This window comes from Triticum urartu, chromosome 5, assembly GCF_003073215.2.
Source record: "Triticum urartu cultivar G1812 chromosome 5, Tu2.1, whole genome shotgun sequence".
NCBI classification, from domain to species: Eukaryota; Viridiplantae; Streptophyta; class Magnoliopsida; order Poales; family Poaceae; genus Triticum; species Triticum urartu.
Window position 1 is genome coordinate 66,619,787 of NC_053026.1, and position 26,297 is coordinate 66,646,083.

The 26,297-nt window shown below is 41.5% G+C and overlaps 1 pseudogene; it reads right to left on the bottom strand.

Annotated features, from left to right (window-relative positions):
* The window catches only part of LOC125506782, a 59,930-nt pseudogene extending 35,659 nt beyond the window's left edge, over positions 1–24,271 (bottom strand).
* Positions 24,272–26,297: the final 2,026 nt, after the last annotated feature.

Genomic DNA, 26,297 nt, shown 5'->3' on the forward strand with positions numbered 1-26,297 from the left:
ATGAAGTCAAGTACCAGTTCATTTATGATAAATTGAGCCAGCCCTTGGGGACTACAGGTGAAGTTTACACTACTTTGTTGGACTTTTGAAAAACTTAGAGAGAAAGTATCAACCTATATCATAAAGTCTACAGATCATTCAGGTTCGTCATCTGAAGACTTGGGGGCTGGCAGAGTATATGTGAACCAGAGAACATACCTCATATTTTAGCTGCAATTGCTTTACCATCTCAATTTCTGACTCACGGCTGGAATGAACATGACTGAGATAGTCAGACAGTATGTCACTAGCATTCAGATGAGTGTAGTGAGAGATATCAAAATGCACTTTCTGCTTCTCCAAGGCTTCTTGTTTATCAGTGTGCCGGGCTAACACACTGGGGGTCCCCGGTTCAACAAATCATCTACCAATAATCAACACGTCAGTATCAGAAGTTGTTGGCGGGTTAGCTGAACTAGATGGTTTAGTGATAGCTGGATTAAGGGTGATCTCATCGCCTGACAACTCAGGAGGAGCCAATTGAGTATGAACAGCCAGGTCTTCAGGTGCCTTAGATTCAGAGGGAGGAGTTGGCATGGCCGGCTCAGGTGCAGGAACCTTCGGGTCTTCTGACGGCTTAATCACCTTGGCCTTCTTGGATTTGGCTTGGCCGCTAAGAAAAGTTTTATGAGATAGTCAGTATAAGAATGTAGTTTTTAAAGATACAGAGGAAAGCTGATTGTTCCTTACCCAGGAGCAGTTTTGAAAGCCGGAAACTGAGTCTGAGATGAGTCGCCAGAAGAGCGAGAAACCTCCTATAAAAGGTAAAATAAAGTCAGTGAGGCAAGGGAATAGATTCATTAATGAAAGCAACATCATTCTGGCACTTTTGAGGAGTTTGTTGTAAAACGGAAGGCGGCTCATCGTCGTCATCATTCCGGGCCTGACGGCAGCTCTCATGTTGCTGCTTTTTCAAAAGAAAATGAGGGTCCAAATAAGCCAAAGGGTGCGAAAACCTTACTTTCCGGGTTACCAGTCGAAGTTTCTGTCTTGGCAAATGGGCTGAGTCGGAGGAAATAGTTACCTCTTCTTCTACGGTCTGACTGGCCCCCGTGTCGTCCTGGCAATAGTCACTGTCAATAAGGTTATTAACAAACTGGCCAAGGGAGTCAAGGGCTACCTCTGACTCGGTATCATCGTCAAGCTTTAACAGGTCTGGAGCAATGCACCTTTTCTTCTTGGACCTCCGGGTCGTCTTCCTGGCGGCTATGGCGGCGGCTCTAGCCTTCTTGGCAGCTTCATGGTCATACTTGGCTTTCCAGAAGTCGGACTTGGCCTGTAAACAAATAAACAGGATAAAAGGTCATGCAAGTATTTAAAACTACCGAGGAAAACACAAAAAGAGAAAGAGGTCAGGGGTTTCTCACCTCTGGTGCCGGGTTAAGTTTACAGAAGGGGTTTAACCCAACCTTACTGCAGTCCTCATACTTGCCGTTCACAAGGATGGTTGACATTGAAACAATGTCTTCTTTAGTTATTTGTACAGAGTTGTAACGCAGAGAGTCATCTGGGCCTCCGCCATATTCATACATCAATTTGGATCGGCGGCTTAGAGGAATGACCTGCCACGAGATCCAACAATGGATCAAATCAACTCCGGTTAAGCCATTCCCCAGTAAGGCATTGATCCTTTTAATAGATGGAATAAGCTTCTTGCGTTCAGTAGCAGTAAGCTTATCAGGGAGCACAAACTTGGAATCCAGACGCTCCGCGTGATAACCCGGCAGTGGTTTTTCATTGGCTGGAGACGTATCTTGGCAATAGAACCAGGTCTGATTCCAATCTTTGTGATGACTCGGTAAGACTATTATGGGAAAGACGACGCCCTGTCGGCGCTGAATTGAGATTCCACCAAGTTCCAAGCTAGGACCATTGGTACACTCATTTTAGCGGTTCAGATAAAAGTACTCTCTGAAGAGTTCCATAGTCGGCTCTTCTTGAATACACCTCACAGAGAACTTGGAAATTGCAGATGTTGGATATGGAATTGGGTCCAAGATCTTGAGGGTGGAGTTTGAAAAAATGAAGAACGTCTCTGAAGAACTTTGAGCCGGGTGGTGAAAAACCCCGATTCATGTGGTCAGAGAAGACAATAACTTCACCGTCTTTGGGATTAGGCCGTTCCTCGTCCGGGTCAGGTGCACGATAAGACATAATATTTTTCCCTAGAAAAAATCCTATGGTGAAGAATTCCTTCAAGGTATCTTCAGTGATTGTGGAAGGGACCCAGTTGCAGACAGTCGGTGCTTTTGACGGCATGATGATCAAAGGACAAACTGAAAAGAAAGTAACATGTCGGTTCAATTCAATGGTGAAGTTAAATGATGATGGTACAAATGAGTAATGGCGGCTTAAGTAAGGGCTAATGTCATATAAGGGAAAAGTGAGCCGGCGTAATAAGCCGCCATGACTAAAGACATTTGAAGGAAATCAGAAATAGAATTGGCTAAGTGTTGAGACAAACAGATTTCCCAAAGCTATCACTAGTATTCTGGATCAAAATGGGTCAGAAAATAAAAATAAATCTAGACCTAAAGAATGAGCGTGGAGAAGTTCATCAGCTCTAAGAAGGTATCTGTGCAAAGGAAAAGGATCTACTAACATCTAAAATGGGCGTAAAACCACTACCGCATAAGTTCTACTTTCCTTCTGGATCAAGGGAGGGTACGGAGAAGAAACTACAAGGAGGTCTGTGATGAATGGTGAAGAACGTCGATGAACTCGTAACCCTAAACAGATCTAAGGGCGCGGAAAGGTAGGAACTTACGAATGCAGAGCTTCTGCGAAGGGTCGCCGTGGTTCTCGGGACGAGCATGGGGTGATGCAGCGGCCAACATTGAGAAGCGACGGTGGGCACTGCGGTGACGGCGGAGCTCGAGAGACAGAGAGGTAGCGAGAAGATGAGGAAGAAGAAGAAAAGGGGAAAGACTGGCCAAGCCTATTTATAAGGGGATAGGTGAACAGGCAGGCGCGAAAATTGAGGAAGACCAAAACAATGATTATCCAGCTAAACGGACGCCTCGATTCTCGGGAGACATTAAAAGATAAAGATCCATTGAAGATGACGTCATAGCAGGTTTTCGTGTTTTCAGAAGATGACGTCATGGAGGGTTACAAAATTTTTACAGAGAGAGGAAGATGGATTTTGTCTAAGTATTGAAGATTGACAAAGAACAAAGTTCAAGTCAACCTGGGGCCTAATGTTGGGAATATAGCTACCAGGTATGACCCGCCCAGGAGGGGCCGGGTCAACCCCAATGGCGGGTTACAAAGAAGCCCAGTAATATTCAAGGTGATAGTTTATTAAGACTTGTAGAAGGCCTAAGCCCAGAGGCGGATTAAGTCCCAATATTGTAAACCATAGTGTGTAAAGAAAGACTTGTAAAGAAAGGCATATAAAAGAAGTCACCGAGCCGGACACCTTTTATGAGCCGGTCGGGACTCTGTAGGCCGCCAGGCGTCAACTCATGTATATAAGGGGACGACCCGGCGGCGGCTTAGGAAAAAAACAAGAGATCGGTAGCCAAGCTAGCGGATTCGCTCCTTGGTCATCGAAACCTCGCAATACAACATCAACTGGACTAGGCCTTACCTTCACCATAAGGGGCCGAACCAGTATAAACCTCTTGTGTCCTTTGCCCCGATTAACCCCTTTAAGCTTCCTAGTTGTGATGGCCCTATGACTAAGTCCTTTCGCTAGGACATCTGCCATGACAATTCCACGACACAAGGTATTCTTCCGGTATTCGGGAGTTGCATAATCTCATAGTCAGAGGAACATGTATAAGTCATGAAGAAAGCAATAGCAATACAACTAAATGATCATTATGCTAAGCTAACGGATGGGTCTTGTCCATCACATCATTCTCTAATGATGTGATCCCGTTCATCAAATGACAACACATGTCTATGGTTAGGAAACTTAACCATGTTTGATTAACGAGCTAGTCTAGTAGAGGCACACTAGGGACATAATGTTTGTCTATGTATTGACACATGTACTAAGTTTCTGGTTAATATAATTCTAGCATGAATAATAAACATTTATCATGATATAAGGAAATATAAATAAGAACTTTATTATTGCCTCTAGGGCATATTTCCTTTAGTCTCCCACTTGCACTAGAGTCAATAATCTAGATTACATAGTAATGATTCTAACACCCATGGAGTCTTGGAGCTGATCATGTTTTGCTCGTGAGAGAGGCTTAGTCAACGGGTCTGCAACATTCAGATCCGTATGTATCTTGCAAATCTCCATGTCTCCCTCCTTGACTTGATCGCAGATGGAATTGAAGCGTCTCTTGATGTGTTTGGTTCTCTTGTGAAATTTAGATTCGTTCGCTTAGGCAATTGCTCCAATATTGTCACAAAATATTTTCATTGGACCCGATGCACTAGGTATTACACCTAGATTGGATATGAACTCCTTCATCCAGACTCCTTCATTTGCTGCTTCCGAAGCAGCTATGTACTTTGCTTCACACGTAGATGCCGCCACGACGCTCTGCTTGGAACTACACCAACTAACATCTCCACCATTCAATATAAATATGTATCCGGTTTGTGACTTAGAGTCATCTGGATTAGTGTCAAAGCTTGCATCGACATAACCATTTACAACGAGCTCTTTGTCACCTCCATAAATGAAAAACATATCCTTAGTCATTTTCAGGTAATTCAAGATGTTCTTGACCGCTGTCCAGTGATCCACTCCTGGATTACTTTGGTACCTCCCTACTAAACTTATAGCAAGGCACACATCAGTTCTGGTACACAGCATTGCATACATGATAGAACCTATGGTCGAGGCATAGGGAATGACTTTCATTTTCTCTCTATCTTCTGCAGTGGTCGGGCATTGAGTCTAACTTGATACGTCTCCAACGTATCTATAATTTTTGAATGCTCCATGCTATATTATCTACTATTTTGGACATTATTGGGCTTTATTATCCACTTTTATATTATTTTTGGGACTAACCTATTAACCGGAGGCTCAGCCCAGAATTGTTGTTTTTGCCTGTTTTAGGGTTTCGAAGAAAAGGAATATCAAACGGAGTCCAAACGGAATGAAACCTTCGGGAACGTGATTTTCTCAACGAATAAGACCCAGGAGACTTGGATCCTACGTCAAGACACAAAAGAGGAGGCCACGAGGTAGGGGGCGCGCCTACCCCCCCCCCCAAGCGCGCCCTCCACCCTCATGGGCCCCCTGTTGCTCAACCGACGTACTCCTTCCTCCTATATATACCTACGTACCCCCAAACGATCAGATACGGAGCCAAAAACCTAATTCCACCGCTGCAACTTTCTGTATCCACGAGATCCCATCTTGGGGCCTGTTCCGGAGCTCCGCCGGAGGGGGCATCGATCACGGAGGGCTTCAACATCAACACCATAGCCCCTCCGATAAAGTGTGAGTAGTTTACCTTAGACCTACGGGTCCATAGTTATTAGCTAGATGGCTTCTTCTCTCTTTTTTGGATCTCAATACAATGTTCTCCCCCTCTCTTGTGGAGAACTATTCGATGTGATCTTCTTTTTGCGGTGTGTTTGTTGAGACCGATGAATTGTGGGTTTATGATCAAGTCTATCTATGAACAATATTTGAATCTTCTCTGAATTCTTTAATGTATGATTGGTTATCTTTGCAAGTCTCTTCGAATTATCAGTTTGGTTTGGCCTACTACATTGATCTTTCTTGCAATGGGAGAAGTGCTTAGCTTTGGGTTCAATCTTGTGGTGTCCTTTCCCAGTGACAATAAGGGCAGCAAGGCACGTATTGTATTGTTTCCATCGAGGATAACAAGATGGGGTTTTCATCATATTGCATGAGTTTATCCCTCTACATCATGTCATCTTGCTTAAGGCGTTACTCTATTTTTAACTTAATACTCTAGATGCATGCTGGATAGCGGTCGATGAGTGGAGTAATAGTAGTAGATGCAGGTAGGAGTCGGTCTACTTGTCTCGAACGTGATGCCTATATACATGATCATACCTAGATATTCTCATAATTATGCTCAATTTTATCAATTGCTCAACAATAATTTGTTCACCCACCGTAGAATACTTATGCTCTCGAGAGAAGCCACTAGTGAAACCTATGGCCCCCGGGTCTATCTTTATCATATTAATATCCTACTACTTAGTTATTTCCTTTGCTCTTTACTTTGCCTTTATTTTACTTTGCATCTTTATCACAAAAATACCAAAAATATTATCTTATCATATCTATCAGATCTCACTCTCATAAGTGGCCGTGTAGGGATTGACAACCCCTATTCGCGTTGGTTGCGAGGATTTATTTGTTTTGTGCAGGTACGAGGGACTCGCGCGTAGCCTCCTACTGGATTGATACCTTGGTTCTCAAAAACTGAGGGAAATACTTACGCTACTTTGCTGCATCATCCCTTCCTCTTCGGGGAAAACCAACGCAGTGCTCAAGAGGTAGCATAACTCAACTTCACACCTTGTAACACAAGTAATAACCCTTTCTTTGACTGATCCATTTTGAACTTATTCAAAACTTTATCAAAGTATGTGCTTTGTGAAAGTCCAATTAAGTGTCTTGATCTATCTCTATAGATCTTGATGCCCAATATATAAGCAGCTTTACCGAGGTCTTTCATTGAAAAATTCTTATTCAAGTATCCTTTTATGCTATCCAGAAATTATGTGTTATTTCCAATTAACAATATATCATCCACATATAATATTTGAAATGCTATAGAGCTCCCACTCACTTTCTTGTAAATACAAGCTTCTCACAAATTCTGTATAAAACCATATGCTTTGATCACACTATCAAAGCGTATATTCCAACTCCGTGAGGCTTGCACCAGTCCATAAATGGATCGCTGGAGCTTGCACACTTTGTTAGCACCTTTAGGATTAACAAAACCTTCTGGTTGCATCATATACAACTCTTCTTTAAGAAATCCATTAAGGAATGCAGTTTTGACATCCATTTGCCAAATTACATAATCATAAAATGCGGCAATTGCTAACATGATTCGGACAGACTTAAACATCGCTACGGGTGAGAAGGTCTCATCGTAGTCAACTCCTTGAACTTGTCGAAAACCTTTCGCAAAAAGTCGAGCTTTGTAGATAGTAACATTACCGCTAGTGTCAGTCTTCTTCTTGAAGATCCATTTATTCTCTATGGCTTGCCGATCATCGGGCAAGTCAACCAAAGTCCACACTTTGTTCTCATACATGGATCCCATCTCAGATTTCATGGCTTCAATCCATTTCGCGGAATCCGGGCTCATCATCTCTTCCTCATAGTTTGTAGGTTCGTCATGGTCAAGTAACATGACCTCCAGAACAAGATTACCGTACCACTCTGGTGCAGATCATACTCTAGTTGACCTACGAGGTTCGGTAGTAACTTGATTAGAAGTTTCATGATCATCATCATTAGCTTCCTCACTGATTGGTGTAGGAATCACTGGAACTAATTTCTGTGATGAACTACTTTCCAATAAGGGAGAAGGTACAACTACCTCATCAAGTTCTACTTTCCTCCCACTCACTTCTTTCGAGAGAAACTCCTTCTCTAGAAAGGATCCATTCTTAGCAACAAATATCTTGCCTTCAGATATGTGATAGAAGGTGTACCCAACAGTCTCCTTTGGGTATCCTATGAAGACACATTTCTCTAATTTGGGCTTGAGCTTATCAGGTTGAAGCTTTTTCACATAAGCATCGCAGCCCCAAACTTTAAGAAATGACAGCTTAGGTTTCTTGCCAAACCACAGTTCATATGGTGTCGTCTCAACAGATTTAGATGGTGCCCTATTTAATGTGAATGCAACCGTCTCTAAAGCATAACCCCAAAACGATAGTGGTAAATCAGTAAGAGACATCATAGATTGCACCATATCTAATAAAGTACAGTTACGATGCTCGGACACACTATTATGCTATGGTGTTCTAGGTGGCGTGAGTTGTGAAACTATTCCACATTGTTTCAAATGAAGACCAAACTCATAACTCAAATATTCACCTCCACGATCAGATCGTAGAAACTTTATTTTCTTGTTACGATGATTTTCCACTTCACTCTGAAATTCCTTAAACTTTTCAAATGTTTCAGACTTATGTTTCATCAAGTAGATATACCCATATCTGCTCAAATCATCTATGAAGGTCAGAAAATAACGATACCAACCATGAGCCTCAACACTCATCGGACCACATACATCAGTCTGTATTATTTCCAATAAGTCTGTTGCTCGCTGATAACCCACAAGTATAGGGGATCAATTGTATCCTCTTTCGATAAGTAAGAGTGTCGAACCAAACAAGGAGCTAAAGGTAGAACAAATATTCCCTCAAGTTCTATCGACCACCGATACAACTCTACACACGCTTAACGTTCGCTTTACCTAGAACAAGTATGAAACTAGAAGTACTTTCTAGGTGTTTTTGGATAGGCTTGCAAGAAAGTAAAGAGCACGTAAATAAAAGCTAGGGGCTGTTTAGGTAAAGACACAACTAAACTAGTTTTAGTAGAGAGCTTGTTGTCAATAGAAAGTTATTTGTCCCTAGGCAATTGATAACTAGACCGGTAATCATTATTACAATTTTATTTGAGGGAGAGGCATAAGCTAACATACTTTCTCTACTTGGATCATATGCACTTATGATTGGAACTCTAGCAAGCATCCGCAACTACTAAAGATTCATTAAGGTAAAACCCAACCATAGCATTAAAGCATCAAGTCCCCTTTATCCCATACGCAAACAACCTACTTACTCGGGTCTGTGCTTCTGTCACTCACGCCACCCACCATAAGCAAATCATGAACATATTGCAAACCCTACAGCGGGGATCCCTCACACTTGCGCGACATGGAGAGCACCATAGGACAGCACCAATAATAAAACATGCAACTCAAACCAATCTTGATCATCAAATAGCCATTAGGACAAAACGGATCTACTCAAACATCATAGGATAGCCATACATCATAGGGAAATAATATATAGCGTTGAGCACCATGTTTAAGTAGAGATTACAATGGGTAAGAGAGAGGTTACACCGCTGCATAGAGGAGGGAAGAGTTGGTGGTGAAGGCGGTGAAGTTGTTGGTGAAGATGACGGTGATGATAATGGCCCCCGGTGGCACTCTGGCGCCACCGGAAGCAAGGGGGAGAGGGCCCTCCTTATTATTATTCTTCCTTGACCTCCTCCCTAGATGGGAGAAGGGTTTACCTCTGGTCCTTGGCCTCCATGGCGTGGGAGGGGCGAGAGCCCCTCCGAGATTGGATCTGTCTCTCTGTCTCTCTCTGTTTCTGCGTTCTGTTCTGCTGCCCTTTCACCGTTTCTTTTACATCTGGAGATCCGTAACTACGATTGGAACGAAACCTTCGCCATGATTTTTTTCCGAAAATTAGCTTTCTTGCGGCCGAAGAAGGGCGTCAACCGCCTAACAGGTGGGTCACGAGGGTCAGGGGCGCGCCTGCCCCCCTAGGGTGTGCCCCCTACCTCGTGGGCCCCTCGAGCATCGTCTCGCATGGATTTTTCTTCCCAAAAATCATATATATTCCAAAAAAATCTCTGTCAGCTTTTATTCAGTTTGGACTCCGTTTGATATGGATATTCTGCGAAACAAAAAACATGCAACAAACAGGAACTGACACTAGGCACTGGATCAATATGTTAGTCCCAAAAATAGTATAAAAAGTTGCCAAAAGTATATGAAAGTTGAATAATATTGGCATGGAACAATCAAAAATTATAGATACGACGGAGACTTATCAGCATCCCCAAGCTTAATTCCTGCTCGTCCTCAAGTAGGTAAATGATAAAAAAAGATAATTTTTGATGTGGAATGCTACCTAGCATAATCTTGATCACATATCTAATCATGGCATGAATATTAAGATACGAGTGATTCAAAGCAATAGTCTATCATTTGACATAAAAAACAATAATACTTCAAGCCTACTAATAAAGCAATCATGTCTTTTCAAAATAACATGGCCAAAGAAAGTTATCCCTACAAAATCATATAGTCTGGATATGCTCCATCTTCTTCACACAAAATACTCACATCATGCACAACCCCGATGACAAGCTGAGCAATTGGTTCATACTTTTTAACGCGCTTCAGCATTTTCAACCCTCACGCAATACATGAGCATGAGCCATGGATATAACACTATAGGTGGAATAGAATGGTGGTTGTGGAGAAAGCAAAAAGGAGAAGATAGTCTCACATCAACTAGGCGTATCAACGGGCTATGGAGATGCCCATCAATAGATATCAATGTGAGTGAGTAGGGATTGCCATGCAACGGATGCACTAGAGCTATAAGTGTATGAAAGCTCAAACTGAAACTAAGTGGGTGTGCATCCAACTTGCTTGCTCATGAAGACCTAGGGCATTTGAGGAAGCCCATCATTGGAATATACAAGCGAAGTTCTACAATGAAAATTCCCACTAGTATATGAAAGTGATAACTCAAGAGACTCTCTATATGAAGAACATGGTGCTACTCTGAAGCACAAGTGTGGTAAAAGGATAGTAACATTGCCCCTTCTCTTTTTTTCTCTCATTTTTTGGACCTTCTCTCTTTTTTTGGCCTTTCTCTTTTTTATTTTTTTATTTTTTATTTTTTCGTTCAGAGTCTCATCCCAACTTGTGGGGGAATCATAGTCTCCATCATCCTTTCCTCACTGGGACAATTCTCTAATAATGATGATCATCACACTTTTATTTACTTACAACTCGATATCTAGAACAAAGATATGACTCTATATGAATGCCTCCGGCAGTGTGCCGGGATATGCAATGATCTAGCGTAGTAATGACATCAAAAAACGGACAAGCCATGAAAACATCATGCTAGCTATCTTACGATCATGCAAAGCAATATGACAATGAATGCTCAAGTCATGTATATGATGATGATGGAAGTTGCATGGCAATATATCTCGGAATGGCTATGGAAATGCCATGATAGGTAGGTATGGTGGCTGTTTTGAGGAAGATATAAGGAGGTTTATGTGTGATAGAGCGTATCGTATCACGGGGTTTGGATGCACCGGCGAAGTTTGCACCAACTCTCGAAGTGAGAAAGGGCAATGCACGGTACCGAAGAGGCTAGCAATGATGGAAGGGTGAGAGTGCGTATAATCCATGGACTCAACATTAGTCATAAAGAACTCACATACTTATTGCAAAAGTCTATTAGCCCTCGAAGCAAAGTACTAATACGCATGCCCCTAGGGGGATAGATTGGTAGGAAAATACCATCGCTCATCCCCAACCGCCACTCATAAGGAAGACAATCAATAAATACCTCATGCTCCAACTTCGTTACATAACGGTTCACCATACGTGCATGCTACGGGAATCACAAACCTCAACACAAGTATCTACAATCCACAACTACCCACTAGCATGACTCTAATATCATCATCTTTATATCGCAAAACTATTGCAAGGAATCAAACACATCATATTCAGTGATCTACAAGTTTTATCTAGGATTTTATGACTAACCATGTGAACGACCAATTCCTGTCATCTCTCTAAATAGATATAAGTGAAGCAAGAGAGTTTAATTCTTTCTACAAAAGATATGCACGTGCTCTAACAAATATAAGTGAAGCAAAAGAGCATTCTACAAATGGCGGTTTTCTATGTAAAGAGAAACAGGCAATCCAAACTTCAAATGATATAAGTGAAGCACATGAAGCATTCTATAAAGCCATACTCAAAAGATATAAGTGAAGTGCATAGAGAATTCTACAAATCAACCAAGGACTACCTCATACCAGCATGGTGCATAAAATAAATATGAAAACTAAATGCAAAAGACGCTCCAAGATTGCACATATCGCATGAACGAAACGAATCCGAAAACATACCGATACTTGTTGAAGAAAGAGGGGATGCCTTCCGGGGCATCCCCAAGCTTAGACGCTTGAGTCTCCTTGAATATTTACTTTGGGTGCCTCGGGCATCCCCAAGCTTGAGCTCTTGCCTCTCTTCCTTCTTCTCACATCGAGACCTTCTCGATCATCGAACACTTCATCCACACAAAACTTCAACAGAAAACTCGATAAAATCCGTTAGTATAATAAAGCAAATCACTACTCTAAGTACTGTTGCAAACCAATTCATATTTTTTTTCATTTTGTCTACTGTAGTATAAGTTTTTCATGGCTTAATCCACTGATACAAATTGATAGTTTCATCAAAACAAGCAAACTACGCATCAAAAACAGAATCTGTCTAAAACAGAACAGTATGTAATAATCTGAACATTCACCATACTTCTGATACTTGAAAAATTCTACCAAAATTAGGAAAAATAAATAATTTGTATAGGAAGACAGTTCGAAAAGAATCAGAATCATTTGACTTTCCAGCTAAAAATGTAAAATCGCGTACTACAGCCAAAGTTTCTGTCCTGCACCATACAAACCATCAAGCAAATGTAAACATCCTAAAGGCCAACCTTGGCACATTATTTTTATTTCTAAACTTTATAAAAGCACTCAACAGAAATAAATGACTCTCTAAAACTTCCGGGTTGTCTCCCTGGCAGCGCTTTCTTTAAAGCCATTAAGCTAGGCATATAGTGCTCAAGTAGTGAATCCACCCAGATCCCAAGGTATATCAAAGCCAATTTTAATTAACAATGATTTGTAATTTAGTAGTGAGCACAAAGCAACATATATCAAGTAATGACGAAGTCTAACTCTCTTCCTATGCATCGGCATGTCATAAAAGAACAATTCATGCACACAAAGTAAAGGCCAATGCATAGTATAAACAGTTTCTTGCAATTTTATCATAATGGAAACATAGAGAGGTGGAGATATAGTTCCTCTCTCATAATAATTGCAAGTAGGAGCAGAAAGCACATGCATATTATATTCATTAAAATCATCATGTGTAACAGTAAAAGGCAACCCATCAATATAATCCTTAATAAGGGCAAACTTCTCCGATATAGCGTAGTCGGGAGAATTCAAAAAGATAATAGGACTATCATATGTGGGTGGAATAGCAACAATTTCATGTTTAACATAAGGAACTATAGTAAGTTCATCTCCATAAGCATAATTGATATTGGCATCTTGGCCACAAGCATCATCAAAAAGGGATATTTCAAAAGAATCCAAGGGATCATAACAGTCATCATAGCAATCATCCTTCGGTAAGCACGAAGGGGAATTAAACAATGTATGAGTTGAAGAGTTACTCTCATTAGAAGGTGGGCACGGGTGATCAATCCGCTCTTCCTCCTTTTGTTCTTCGCTCCCGTCCTCATCTTTTTCATCCAATGAGCTCACAGTTTTATCAATTTCTTCTTCCATAGACTCCTGCAAAATATTAGTCTCTTCTTGGACAGCGGAGACTTTCTTAATAAGTGCATTAATTTTGGAATTGTATTCATAATTCTCATAGCAATATTTGAGGATAGCTAAATTTTCAGATCTATAAACAGCATCATCAAAATCTTCAAACTCTTTACACATAGATTCAATTTCATAAGCACCCATAAAAGCAACAAATTCTTCTATTTGTTCCACATCATAGTAATCATATATACCATTAGCATAAGAAGCTAAGGTTTTATTATCATTGAATTTGCATGAAAAGGGAAGGTGTGGAGCCTTCATCCTAGAGCAACAAGTATAATCATAACTCACGCATAATTGCCAAGCATACCACTTCAATATATGAATTTGATCCCATGATAGTTTCCCTTTTTGTGTCAAGCGATAATCCCTAAAGTATTCACGTTGATCCAATGTTACTCCCATTACATAATTAAATGGGGTTTTCTCAGGATTATTAAAGTAGTACATAATATCTTTCACATAACCAGCATCGAGGGTTTTAGGAGGTTCCCCATCTCCATGAGCAGAAAGTACACCTAATTTTTTTGGTATTTCGTGTTCCATATCACTAACTAAAGATAAATAACAACTAAGAACAGCAAATAAAAATTACTTAGTGATAAACCAAACAAGCACACACGAGAATATTCACCCCACGCTATTGCTCCCCGGTAACGGCGCCAGAAAAAGGTCTTGATAACCCACAAGTATAGGGGCTCAATTGTAGCCTCTTTCGATAAGTAAGAGTGTCAAACCCAACGAGGAGATAAAGGTAGAACAAATATTCCCTCAAGTTCTATCGACCACCGATACAACTCTACGCACGCTTAACGTTCGCTTTACCTAGAACAAGTATGAAACTAGAAGTACTTTGTAGGTGTTTTTGGATAGGCTTGTAAGAAAGTAAAGAGCACATAAATAAGAGCTAGGGGTTGTTTAGGTAAAGACACAACTAAATTAGTTTTAGTAGAGAGCTTGTTGTCAAGAGAAAGTTATTTGTCCCTAGGCAATCGATAACTAGACCGGTAATCATTATTACAATTTTATTTGAGGGAGAGGCATAAGCTAACATACTTTCTCTACTTGGATCATATGCACTTATGATTGGAACTCTAGCAAGCATCCACAACTACTAAAGATTCATTAAGGTAAAACCCAGCCATAGCATTAAAGCATCAAGTCCCCTTTATCCCATACGCAAACAACCTACTTACTCGGGTATGTGCTTCTGTCACTCACGCCACCCACCATAAGCAAATCATGAACATATTGCAAACCCTATAGCGGGGATCCCTCACACTTGCGCGACATGGAGAGCACCATAGGGCAGCACCAATAATAAAACATGCAACTCAAACCAATCTTGATCATCAAATAGCCATTAGGACAAAACAGATCTACTCAAACATCATAGGATAGCCATACATCATAGGGAAATAATATATAGCGTTGAGCACCATGTTTAAGTAGAGATTACAATGGGTAAGAGAGAGGTTACACCGCTGCATAGAGGGGGGAAGAGTTGGTGGTGAAGGCAGTGAAGTTGTTGGTGAAGATGACGGTGATGATGATGGCCCCCGGTGGCACTCCGGCGCCACCGGAAGCAAGGGGGAGAGGGCCCCCTTCTTCTTCTTCCTTGACCTCCTCCCTAGATGGGAGAAGGGTTTCCCCTCTGGTCCTTGGCCTCCATGGCGTGGGAGGGGCGAGAGCCCCTCCGAGATTGGATCTGTCTCTCTGTCTCTCTCTGTTTCTGCGTTCTGTTCTGCTGCCCTTTCACCGTTTCTTTTATATCCGGAGATCCATAACTCCGATTGGAACGAAACCTTCGCCGTGATTTTTTCCGAAAATTAGCTTTCTTGCGGCCGAAGAAGGGCGTCAGCCGCCTTACAGGTGGGTCACGAGGGTCAGGGGCGCGCCTGCCCCCCTGGGGCGCGCCCCCCTACCTCGTGGGCCCCTCGAGCATCGTCTCGCGTGGATTTTTCTTCCCAAAAATCATATATATTCCAAAAAAATCTCCATCATATTTTATTCCGTTTGGACTCCATTTGATATGGATATTCTGTGAAACAAAAAACATGCAACAAACAGGAACTAGCACTGGGCACTGGATCAATATGTTAGTCCCAAAAATAGTATAAAAAGTTGCCAAAAGTATATGAAAGTTGAATAATATTGGCATGGAACAATCAAAAATTATAGATACGATGGAGACGTATCACTCGCTCCATTGTTCCGGAGAACAGAGTCTTAGTCATCTTGCCCATGAGGCATGATTCGCAAGCATCAAGTGATTCAAAAGCCCATCAGCATGGAGTTTCTTCATGTGCTTTACACCAATATGACCTAAACGGCAGTGCCACAAATAAGTTGCACTATCATTATTAACCTTGCATCTTTTGGCTTCAATATTATGAATATGTGTATCACTACAATCGAGATTCAACAAAAATAGACCACTCATCAAGGGTGCATGACCATAAAAGATATTACTCATATAAATAGAACAACCATTATTCTCTGATTTAAATGAATAACCGTCTCGCATCAAACAAGGTCCAGATATAATGTTCATGCTCAACGCTGGCACCAAATAACAATTATTTAGGTCTAAAACTAATCCTGAGGGTAGATGTAGAGGTAGCGTGCCGACGATGATCACATCGACTTTGGAACCATTTCCCACATGCATCGTCACCTCGTCCTTAGCCAATCTTTGTTTAATCCGTAGCCCTTGTTTCGAGTTGCAAATATGAGCAACAAAACCAGTATCAAATACCCAGGCGCTACTATGAGTATTAGTAAGGTACACATCAATAACATGTATATCAAATATACCTTTCACTTGGCCATCCTTCTTATCCGCCAAATACTTGGGGCAGTTCCGCTTCCAGTGACCAGTCCCTTTGCAGTAGAAGCACTCAGTCTCAGAGTTAGTTCTAGACTTGGGCTTCTTCACTTGAGCAGCAACTTGCTTGACGTTCTTCTTGAAGTTCCCCTTCTTCCCTTTGCCCCTTTTATTGAAACTAGTGGTCTTGTTAACCATCAACACTTGATGCTCCTTCTTGATTTCTACCTCCGCAGCCTTTAGCATTGCGAAGAGCTCGGGAATTGTCTTATCCATCGCTTGCATATTATAGTTCATCATGAAGCTTTTGTAGCTTGGTGGCGGTGATTGAAGAACTCTGTCAATGACACTATCATCCGGAAGATTAACTCCCAGTTTAGTCAAGTGGTTGTGGTACCCAGACATTCTGAGTATATGTTCACTGACAGAACTATTCTCCTCCATCTTGTAGCTATAGAACTTATCGGAGACTTCATATCTCTAAATTCGGACATTTGCTTGAAATATTAACTTCAACTCCTAGAACATCTCATATGCTCCATGACGTTCAAAACTTCTTTGAAGTCCCGATTCTAAGCCGTAAAGCATGGCACACTGAACTATCGAGTAGTCATCAGCTTTGCTCTGCCAGACATTCACAATGTCCAGCGTTGCTCCTGCAGCGGGTCTTGCACCTAGCGGTGGTTCCTGGACGTAATTCTTCTGTGCAACAATGAGGATAATCCTCAAGTTACGAACCCAGACCGTGTAGTTGCTACCATCATCTTTCAACTTAGCTTTCTCTAGGAATGCATTAAAATTCAAGGAAACGGTAGCATGGGCCATTGATCTACAACAACATAGACATGCAAATACTATAAGGTACTAAGTTCATGATAAATTAAAGTTCAATTAATCAAATTACTTAAGAACTCCCACTTAGATAGACATCCCTCTACTCATCTAAATGATCACGTCATCCATATCAACTAAACCATGTCCAATCATCACGTGAGATGGAGTAGTTTTCAATTGTGAACATCACTATGTTGGTCATATCTACTATATGATTCATGTTCGACCTTTCGGTCTCAGTGTTCCGGGGCCATATCTGCATATGCTAGGCTCGTCAAGTTTAATCCGAGTATTCTGCACGTGCAAAACTGGCTTGCACCCATTGTATGTGAACATAGAGCTTATCACACCCGCTAATCACGTGGTGTTGCGGCACGACGAACTGTAGCAACGGTGCATACTCATGGAGAACACTTGTACCTTGAAATTTAGTGAGGGATCATCTTATAATGCTACCGCCGTACTAAGCAAACTAAGATGCATAAAGGATAAACATCACATGCAATCAAAATATGTGACATGATATGGTCATCATCATCTTGTACCTTTGATCTCCATCTCCAAAGCACTGTCATGATCTCTATCGTCACCGGCTTGACACCTTGATCTCCATTGTAGCATCTTTTTCGTCTCGCCAACTATTGCTTCGACGACTATCGCTACCGCTTAGTGATAAAGTAAAGCAATTACATGGTGATTGCATTTCATACAATAAAGCGACAACCATAAGGCTCCTGCCAGTTGCCAATAACTTTTCCAAAACATGATCATCTCATACAACAATTTATATCTCATCACGTCTTGACCATATCACATCACAACATGCCCTGCAAAAACAAGTTAGACGTCCTCTACTTTGTTGTTGCAAGTTTTACGTGGCTGCTACGGGCTTCTAGCAATAACCGTTCTTACCTACACATCAAAACCACAACGATTTTTTGTCAAGTGTGTTGTTTTAACCTTCAACAAGGACCGGCCGTAGTTAAACTCGATTCAACTAAAGTTGGATAAACAGACAGCCGCCAGCCACCTGTGTGCGAAGCACGTCGGTAGAACCAGTCTCATGAACGCAATCATGTAATGTCGGCCCAGGCCACTTCATCCAACAATACCACCGAATCAAAGTAAGACGTTGGTGGTAAGCAGTATGACTATTATCGCCCACAACTCTTTGTGTTCTACTTGTGCATATATCATCTACGCATAGACCTGGCTCGGATGCCACTGTTGGGGAACGCAGTATTTCAAAAAAATTCCTATGAACACGCAAGATCTATCTAGGAGATGCATAGCAACGAGACGGGGAGAGTGTGTCCACGTACCCTCATAGACCGAAAGCGGAAGCGTTTACTAACGCGGTTGATGTAGTCGAACGTCTTCATGACCAACCGATCCTAGCACCGAACATACGGCATGCACCTCCGTGTTCAGCACACATTCAGCACGATGACGTCCCTCGAGCTCTTGATCCAGTTGAGGATGAGGGAGAGTTCTGTCAGCACGATGGTGTGGCGACGTTGATGATGAAGTTACCGGCGCAGGGCTTTGATACGTCCATTTTGCATCATGCTTTTATATTGATATGTATTGCATTATGGGTTATTATTACACATTACGTCACAATACTTATGCCTATTCTCTCTTATTTTACAAGGTTTACATAAAGAGGGAGAATGCCAGCAGCTGGGATTCTGGGCTGGAAAAGGAGCAAATATTAGAGAAATATTCTGCACAGCTCCAAAAGTCCTGAAACTTCACGGAAGACGTTTTCAGAATATATAAAAAATACTCAGCGGAAGAGATTCACCAGGGGGGGCACACCCTGCCCATGAGGGTGGGGGCGCGCCCTACCCCCCTGGGCGCGCCCCCTACCTCATGGGCCCCTTGGTGGATCTCCGGTGGCCATCTTCTGCTATATGAAGCCTTTCGATGGGAAAAAATAACAAGCCATCTTCTCGGACGAAACTCCGCCACCATGAGGCGGAACCTTGGCGGAACCAATCTAGGGCTCTGGCGGAGCTGTTCTGCCGGGGAAACTTCCCTCCCGAAGGGGGAAATCATTGCCATCGTCATCACCAATGCTCCTCTCATCGGGAGAGGGCAATCTGCATCAACATCTTCATCAGCACCATCTCCTCTCAAAACCCTAGTTCATCTCTTGTATCCAATTCTTGTCTCCAAGTCCGAGATTGGTGCTAGTAGGTTGCTAATAGTGTTAATTACTCCTTGTAGTTGATGCTAGTTGGTTTATTTGGTGGAAGATCATATGTTCAGATCCTATATGCATATTAATACCCCTCTGATTATGAACATGTTTATGCTTTGTGAGTAGTTATGTTTGTTCCTGAGGACATGGGAGAAGTCTTGCTATTAGTAGTCATGTGAATTTGCTATTTGTTCGATATTTTGATGAGATGTATGTTGTCTCTCCTCTAGTGGTGTTATGTGAACATCGACTACATGACACTTCACCATTATTTTGGTTCCGTAGTCGGACCTTGATTGTATGATGGTTGATGTAATGTTATATTCATGTTTTGTGTGAAGTGGCAATTGTAAGCCAACTATGTACCTCTTTCTTATTCAATACATGGGTTGTGTAAAGATTACCCCTCTTGTGACATTGCCTACAATGCGGTTATGCCTCTAAGTCGTGCTCCGACATGTGGGAGATATAGCCGCATCGTGGGTGTTACAGAAAAGCTCGTAGGCAATGGATCGGTGATAGAGAAATTATGCCAGATGCGGTTCATCATGTAACAGTCATAACCTAGGGTGACACAGAACTAGCTCCAGTTCATTGATATAATGTAGGCATGTATTCCGAATATAGTCATACGTGCTTATGGAAAAGAACTTGCATGACATATTTTGTCCTACCCTCCCGTGGCAGCGGGGTCCTTACGGAAACTAAGGGATATTAAGGCCTCCTTTTAATAGAGTACCGGAACAAAGCATTAACACATAGTGAATACATGAACTCCTCAAACTACGGTCATCACCGGTAAGTATCCCGATTATTGTCACTTCGGGGTTAACGGATTATAACACATAATAGGTGACTATAGACTTGCAAGATAGGATCAAGAACACTCATATATTGATGAAAACATAATAGGTTCAGATCTGAAATCATGGCACTCGGGCCCTAGTGACAAGCATTAAGCATAGCAAAGTCATAGCAACATCAATCTCAAAACATAGTGGATACTAGGGATCAAACCCTAACAAAACTAACTCGATTACATAATAGATCTCATCCAACCCATCACCGTCCAGCAAGCCTACAATGGAATTACTCACGCACGGCGGTGAGCATCATGAAATTGGTGATGGGGGATGGTTGATGATGACGATGGCAACGGATTCCCCTCTCTGGAGCCCCGAACGGACTCCAGATCAGCCCTCCCGAGAGGTTTTAGGGATTGGCGGCGGCTCTATATCGTAAAACGTGATGAATTCTTCTCTCTGATTTTTTCTCCCCGAAACACAATATATAGAGTTGGAGTTGGAGTCGGAGAGGCACCAGGGGGCCCACGAGGTAGGGGGGCGCCCTAGGGGGGCAGGCGCGCCCCCACCCTCGTGGAGAGGTGGTGGGCCCTTGGCCTTCATCTTTTGCAGGTATTTTTTATATTTTCCATAAAGTTGCTCCGTGAAGTTTCAGGTCATTCCGAGAACGTTTGTTTCTGCACATAAATAACACCATGGTAATTCTGCTGAAAACAGCGTCAGTCCGGGTTAGTTCCATTCAAATCATGCAAGTTAGAGTCCAAAACAAGGGCAAAAGTGTTTGGAAAAGTAGATACGTTGGAGACGTATCAACTCCCCCAAGCTTAAACCTTTGCTTGTCCTCAAGCAATTCAGTTGACAAACTGAAAGTGATAAAGAAAAACTTTTACAAACTCTGTTTGCTCTTGCTGTTGTAAATATGTAAAGCCAGCATTCAAGTTTTCAGCAAAGATTATAACTAACCACATTCGCAATAATGCTTAGGTCTCAAGTTTACTCATATCAATGGCATAATCAACTAGCGAACAATAATAATAAATCTCGGATGACAACACTTTCTCAAAACAATCATAATATGATATAGCGAGGTGGTATCTCGCTAGCCCTTTCTGAGACCGCAAAACATAAATGCAGAGCACCTTTAAAGACCAAGGACTGACTAGACATTGTAATTCATGGTAAAAGAGATCCATTCAAGTCATACTCAATGTAAACTAACAATAATGAATGCAAATGACAGCGGTGCTCTCCAACTGGTGCTTTTTAATAAGAGGACGATGACTCAGCATACAAGTAAATAGATAGGCCCTTCATAGAGGGAAGCAGGGATTTGTAGAGGTGCCAGAGCTCAGTTTTGAAATAGAGGTGAATAATATTTTGAGCGGTATACTTTCATTGTCAACATAACAACCAAGAGATGGCGATATCTTCCATTCTACACACATTATAGGCGGTTCCCAAACAGAATGGTAAAGTTTATACTCCCCCTTCCACCAACAAGCATCAATCCATGGCTTGCTCGAAACAACGAGTGCCTCCAACTAACAAGAGTCCCAGGGGGAGTTTTGTTTGCAATTATTTTGATTTAGTTTGCATAAAGCATGGGACTGGGCATCCCGGTGACCAGCCATTTATCTCATGAGTGAGGAGCGGAGTCCACTCCTATTGAGAATAACCCGCCTAACATGGAAGATACGGACAGCCCTAGTTGATACATGAGCTATTCGAGCATACAAAACAGGATATTTATTTGAAGGTTTAGAGTTTGTCACATACAAATTTACTTGAAACGGCAGGTAGATACCGTATATAGGTAGGTATAGTGGACTCATGTGGAATAACTTTGGGGTTTAAGGGATTGGATGCACAAGAAGTATTCCCGCTTAGTACAGGTCAAGGCTAGCAAAAGACTGGGAAGCGACCAGCTAGAGAGCGACAACAGTCATGAACATGCATTAAAATTAATCAACACCGAATGCAAGCATGAGTAGGATATAATCCACCATGAACATAAATATCATGAAGGCCATGTTGATTTTTTTCAACTACATGCGTGAACATGCGCCAAGTCAAGTCACTTAAATCATTCAGAGGAGGATACCACCCTATCATACCACATCACAACCATTTCAATAGCATGTTGGCACGCAAGGTAAACCATTATAACTCATAGCTAATCAAGCATGGCACAAGAACTATGATCTCTAGTTGTCATTGCAAACATGTTTATTCATAATACACTACTAGGGAAAAGCCTAGCAGTAGCGCTGGTTTTTGGCCTATCAGTAGCGCGGGTAAGCGCGCTACTGATAAGGCGCTACAACTAATGCTTAGCAGTAGCGCCTACTGGCTCTCGCTACTGCTATATCTACTTAGTAGTAGCACTTTCCAAGTCAATCGCTACTGCTAATTATTAGTAGCGCTTTCGAAAACAACCGCTACTACTATTATTCCCTATTCCATTTCTTTTGAATTTTAGGTCGTATTCATATACCTGTATACAATTTTTCATACAGTAGCAATTTAGAGATTGTTTTTACATCGTAATGAGTTAGTAAATCACTAGGTGAAAGAACCTTGGATTAGTTTCAAGTGCATGGATCCAAAGTAACCAATGGTCACTTTGGATCCATCCATTTGAAACTAATCGGCGGTTCTTTCACCCAATGACATAATAACTTCTCATCATCATCATAATATCATTAACAACTTATCATCATAATATATCATTGTCATATAACTCCTCATAATCATCATTTTCGTCCATGATGGGACATCATATAACAACTTCGTCACTAGTTATAATAACAACTCGTCCTCATCATCATCATAGTACTCATAGTCACTACTCCTACTCAGCATCACCATCAAGTCTAAGACATTGTAGTCATATATAATCAACACTAACTAATTGTTCTTAATACTTAGGACCTACTCCTCTCTCCTAGCTAAAATACCATAAAACAGATAAACCGGTCCTTCACCATAATGAATAATGGACATAAACCTATCTCCAACTTGTGGCTTGCACACATTCATTTTGTCTCCAATTATTTGCGTGTGCGCATTCATCACTTTGCTCCATTCTTTGATTTTGAGCCTTCCATCGTTTGAAGAAATTGAGTATGCAGTATGGTAAGCCTCCGAAGGAGTTGGTCGTAAGCTAACCATATGCATATCACCTTCGGTAAATAGCATGTCAGGCACAACCTGCTTCAGGAGCCTCTGTTCAAAAACGAAATAGTAACATATATAGTTAGCAATGGTTTACTTAAGAATAATGTATGCAATGAAGTTACCATCATTAACAAAATCTTACCAAGTTTTTAGCAATGAAGTTATCATCAAGCAATGTATGGACTAGTGGCACGTATCTAGTATAATTTTGGCCGATAGAGTGACTGATTTTGAAGGCCTCAACATCTTCTATGAATAAGACAAGATAACCTTTCTCCTCACAATTAAGCTTGGAGTCATAGCTGTAGTATGTGTTGTCTACTACCTTCCGAGTATTTCTTGAAGATAAGAAATAAGCTGAAAATTATAAATAAATAAGTTTAGTATGGACGAACACCAAATATTTTTAAATTAACAACATAAATTACTGAACTTAACAAAATAGTTTGACAAACTCACATGTAGGCAAAACTGGAGGCATATCCACATCCACCCAGATGTCGATATTATCATCATCATCATAATCTTCGGGACGAATATCAAATCTTATTCGCATTCCCTCCTCAAATCCATATGCCTTGCAGAGAGCTTCCCAATTAGAGCAACCGAAATGGGAGCGATCGACCGCATTGTAGAACTTAACCAGAAACTCGTAACCATGTTTAGTTCTTAAGTGAGCCCTCCTCGTCTCCACATTCTCAAAGTCATCTAAACCTAAACCAAGCTTCTCCAATACATATGGTCTAGCATGGCACGGGATGTACTAATCAAATTGAAAAAAATCCATAAATTACAGGTTGAACAAAAGAAGCACAAGTGATGATATTAATTACGATGAAATGATTGTCGTTGCATACCGTACAAACATCGAAGGTCTCTTCCAGCTTCACGGTGAAAAATCTATCATTTTGCAGGTGAGGAAACCTGTCGCACACACCCCGGTCATCATAGCAGTACCCGCACTCCAGGATCCCATCATCATCAGACATCTCCTGTGTTCAAAATTCAGAGATTATAACTCGACAGCAAAACCCAAAAAATCCGGCATGACCTTTGCTAAAAAAGGACACATCGAGTGCCTGAAATTTGCCGAAACGGAAATTAATCAACACTCCGGCAAAACATAGGCCACTTATCGATGGTCATTGCATTTCAATGGTTCAAAATATGAAACAAAACATATTCGAAAATATCTTATATATAATCCTAACACTAATTAAACTAGTTTTATTAACTACTTACTAAATAAAATAGTTTTATTAACTACTTACTAAATAAACTAGTTCTATTAAGCACTTACTAAATAAACTAGGTCCATTAAGCACTTAATATAAATAAGCTAGTTATATTAATCACTTGCTAAATAAACTAGTTACCTACGATTTGCAAAAACAGATACAAGGGAGGGAGGGAGGAGAGAGGAGGGGGAGGGACGGCCGGAGGAGGAGGGGGAGGGGCCGGCCGGAGGAGGAGGAGGGAGGGGCGGGGGGAGGAGGGCTGCCGGTAGAGGAGGGAGGAGGGGCGGCCGCAGGCGGAGGGAGGAGGGCACGGTGGGAGGAGGAGGTACGGAAGGAGGGAGTACCTTGGTGGCGGACGGACGACGGCGGCGGTAGTGACGGACGACAATGGTTATCGGCGCGGGCGAGAGTGACTGAGAGGGAGAGTGAGTGAGAGAAAGGGTCGGCTGCGTGGTGATAAGGTAGGGTTAGTAGTAGCGTGGGTATGAAAAAGCGCTACAGGTAAGGAGAATAGATGTAGCGTGGTATGGTGTAAGGCGCTACTGCTATAACTAGCTGGACGGCGAGGTCATGGCAATTAGAGCAGTAGCACGGTTTAGAGATGACGCGCTACTGCTATTTTTCTTTCAACAGCGCGTTTTTCCGGCACGCGTTGTTGCTAAATAGCAGTAGCGTCGTATTTTGAAGAGCGCTGCTGGTAATATTCTGTGTATAAGGTTTTCCCTAGCAGTGATAGGCTGAATCAGGAACGATGAACTAATCGTATTTACAAAAACAAAAGAGGTCGAGTTCATACCAGCTTTTCTCATCTCAGTCGGTCCATCATATATCGTCATAATTGCCTTTCACTTGCACGGCCGAACGGTGTGAATAATAATAATAATAGTGCACGTGCATTGGACTAAGCTGGAATCTGCAAGCATTCAATAAACAGGAGAAGACAAGGCAATATGGGCTCTTTTGTCAGATCAACAATGATGCATATAAGAGCCGCTTCAACAATTTAATCATGGTCTTCTCCTATTGACCCCCAAAGAAAAGAAAAGAAATGAAACTATTTACACGGGAAAGCTCCCAACAAGCAAAAGAAGAACAGGAAGTCTTTGGGGGTTTTCTTTTTTAATTACTACTACAAGCAAGGAAAGTAAACTAATTAAAAGCTATAACTATTTTTTTGTTTTTTTCTTAAGGTTTATTAAACACACAAGAAGAAAGCATAAAAAGGAAATAAACTAGCATGGATGATACAAATGAAAAAGTATGAGCACCGACATCTAGCAATGAGTGTGTGAACATAAATGTAATGTCGGTGGGAAATACGTACTCCCCCAAGCTTAGGCTTTGGTGCCTTTTCCTTCGAGCTTTGGCTCGATGAGCCCCTCAAAATCTCTTCATCATTTTCTGAAAAATTCTGAAATTTTTAGTAACTTCAAAATAAAAGTAAACCAAACTCAATAATATTAATAGCAACTACTCCTACAAGTGCCTAGGACTTGTATCATGCATCAAAACTACTTGGAACCATATAAATTTGACATGCAAGCTCAAGAACATGGTCACCTAGGCAGCATAAATTTGCAATGAATAAAGAACTAGAACAAAAACTAATTGGAACAATGGAGGAGTCACATACCAAGGAACAATCTCCCCAAGCAGTTTTGTGAGAGGTGCTTTGAGCAAGGAGATCGAAAATGACAGCAGAACGAGCTTGGACTCGGGTTTGAGCTGGATATTCGTGTTTGGGGGAGGAAGAAGGAGTGTGTGGGTGAAAGGATAA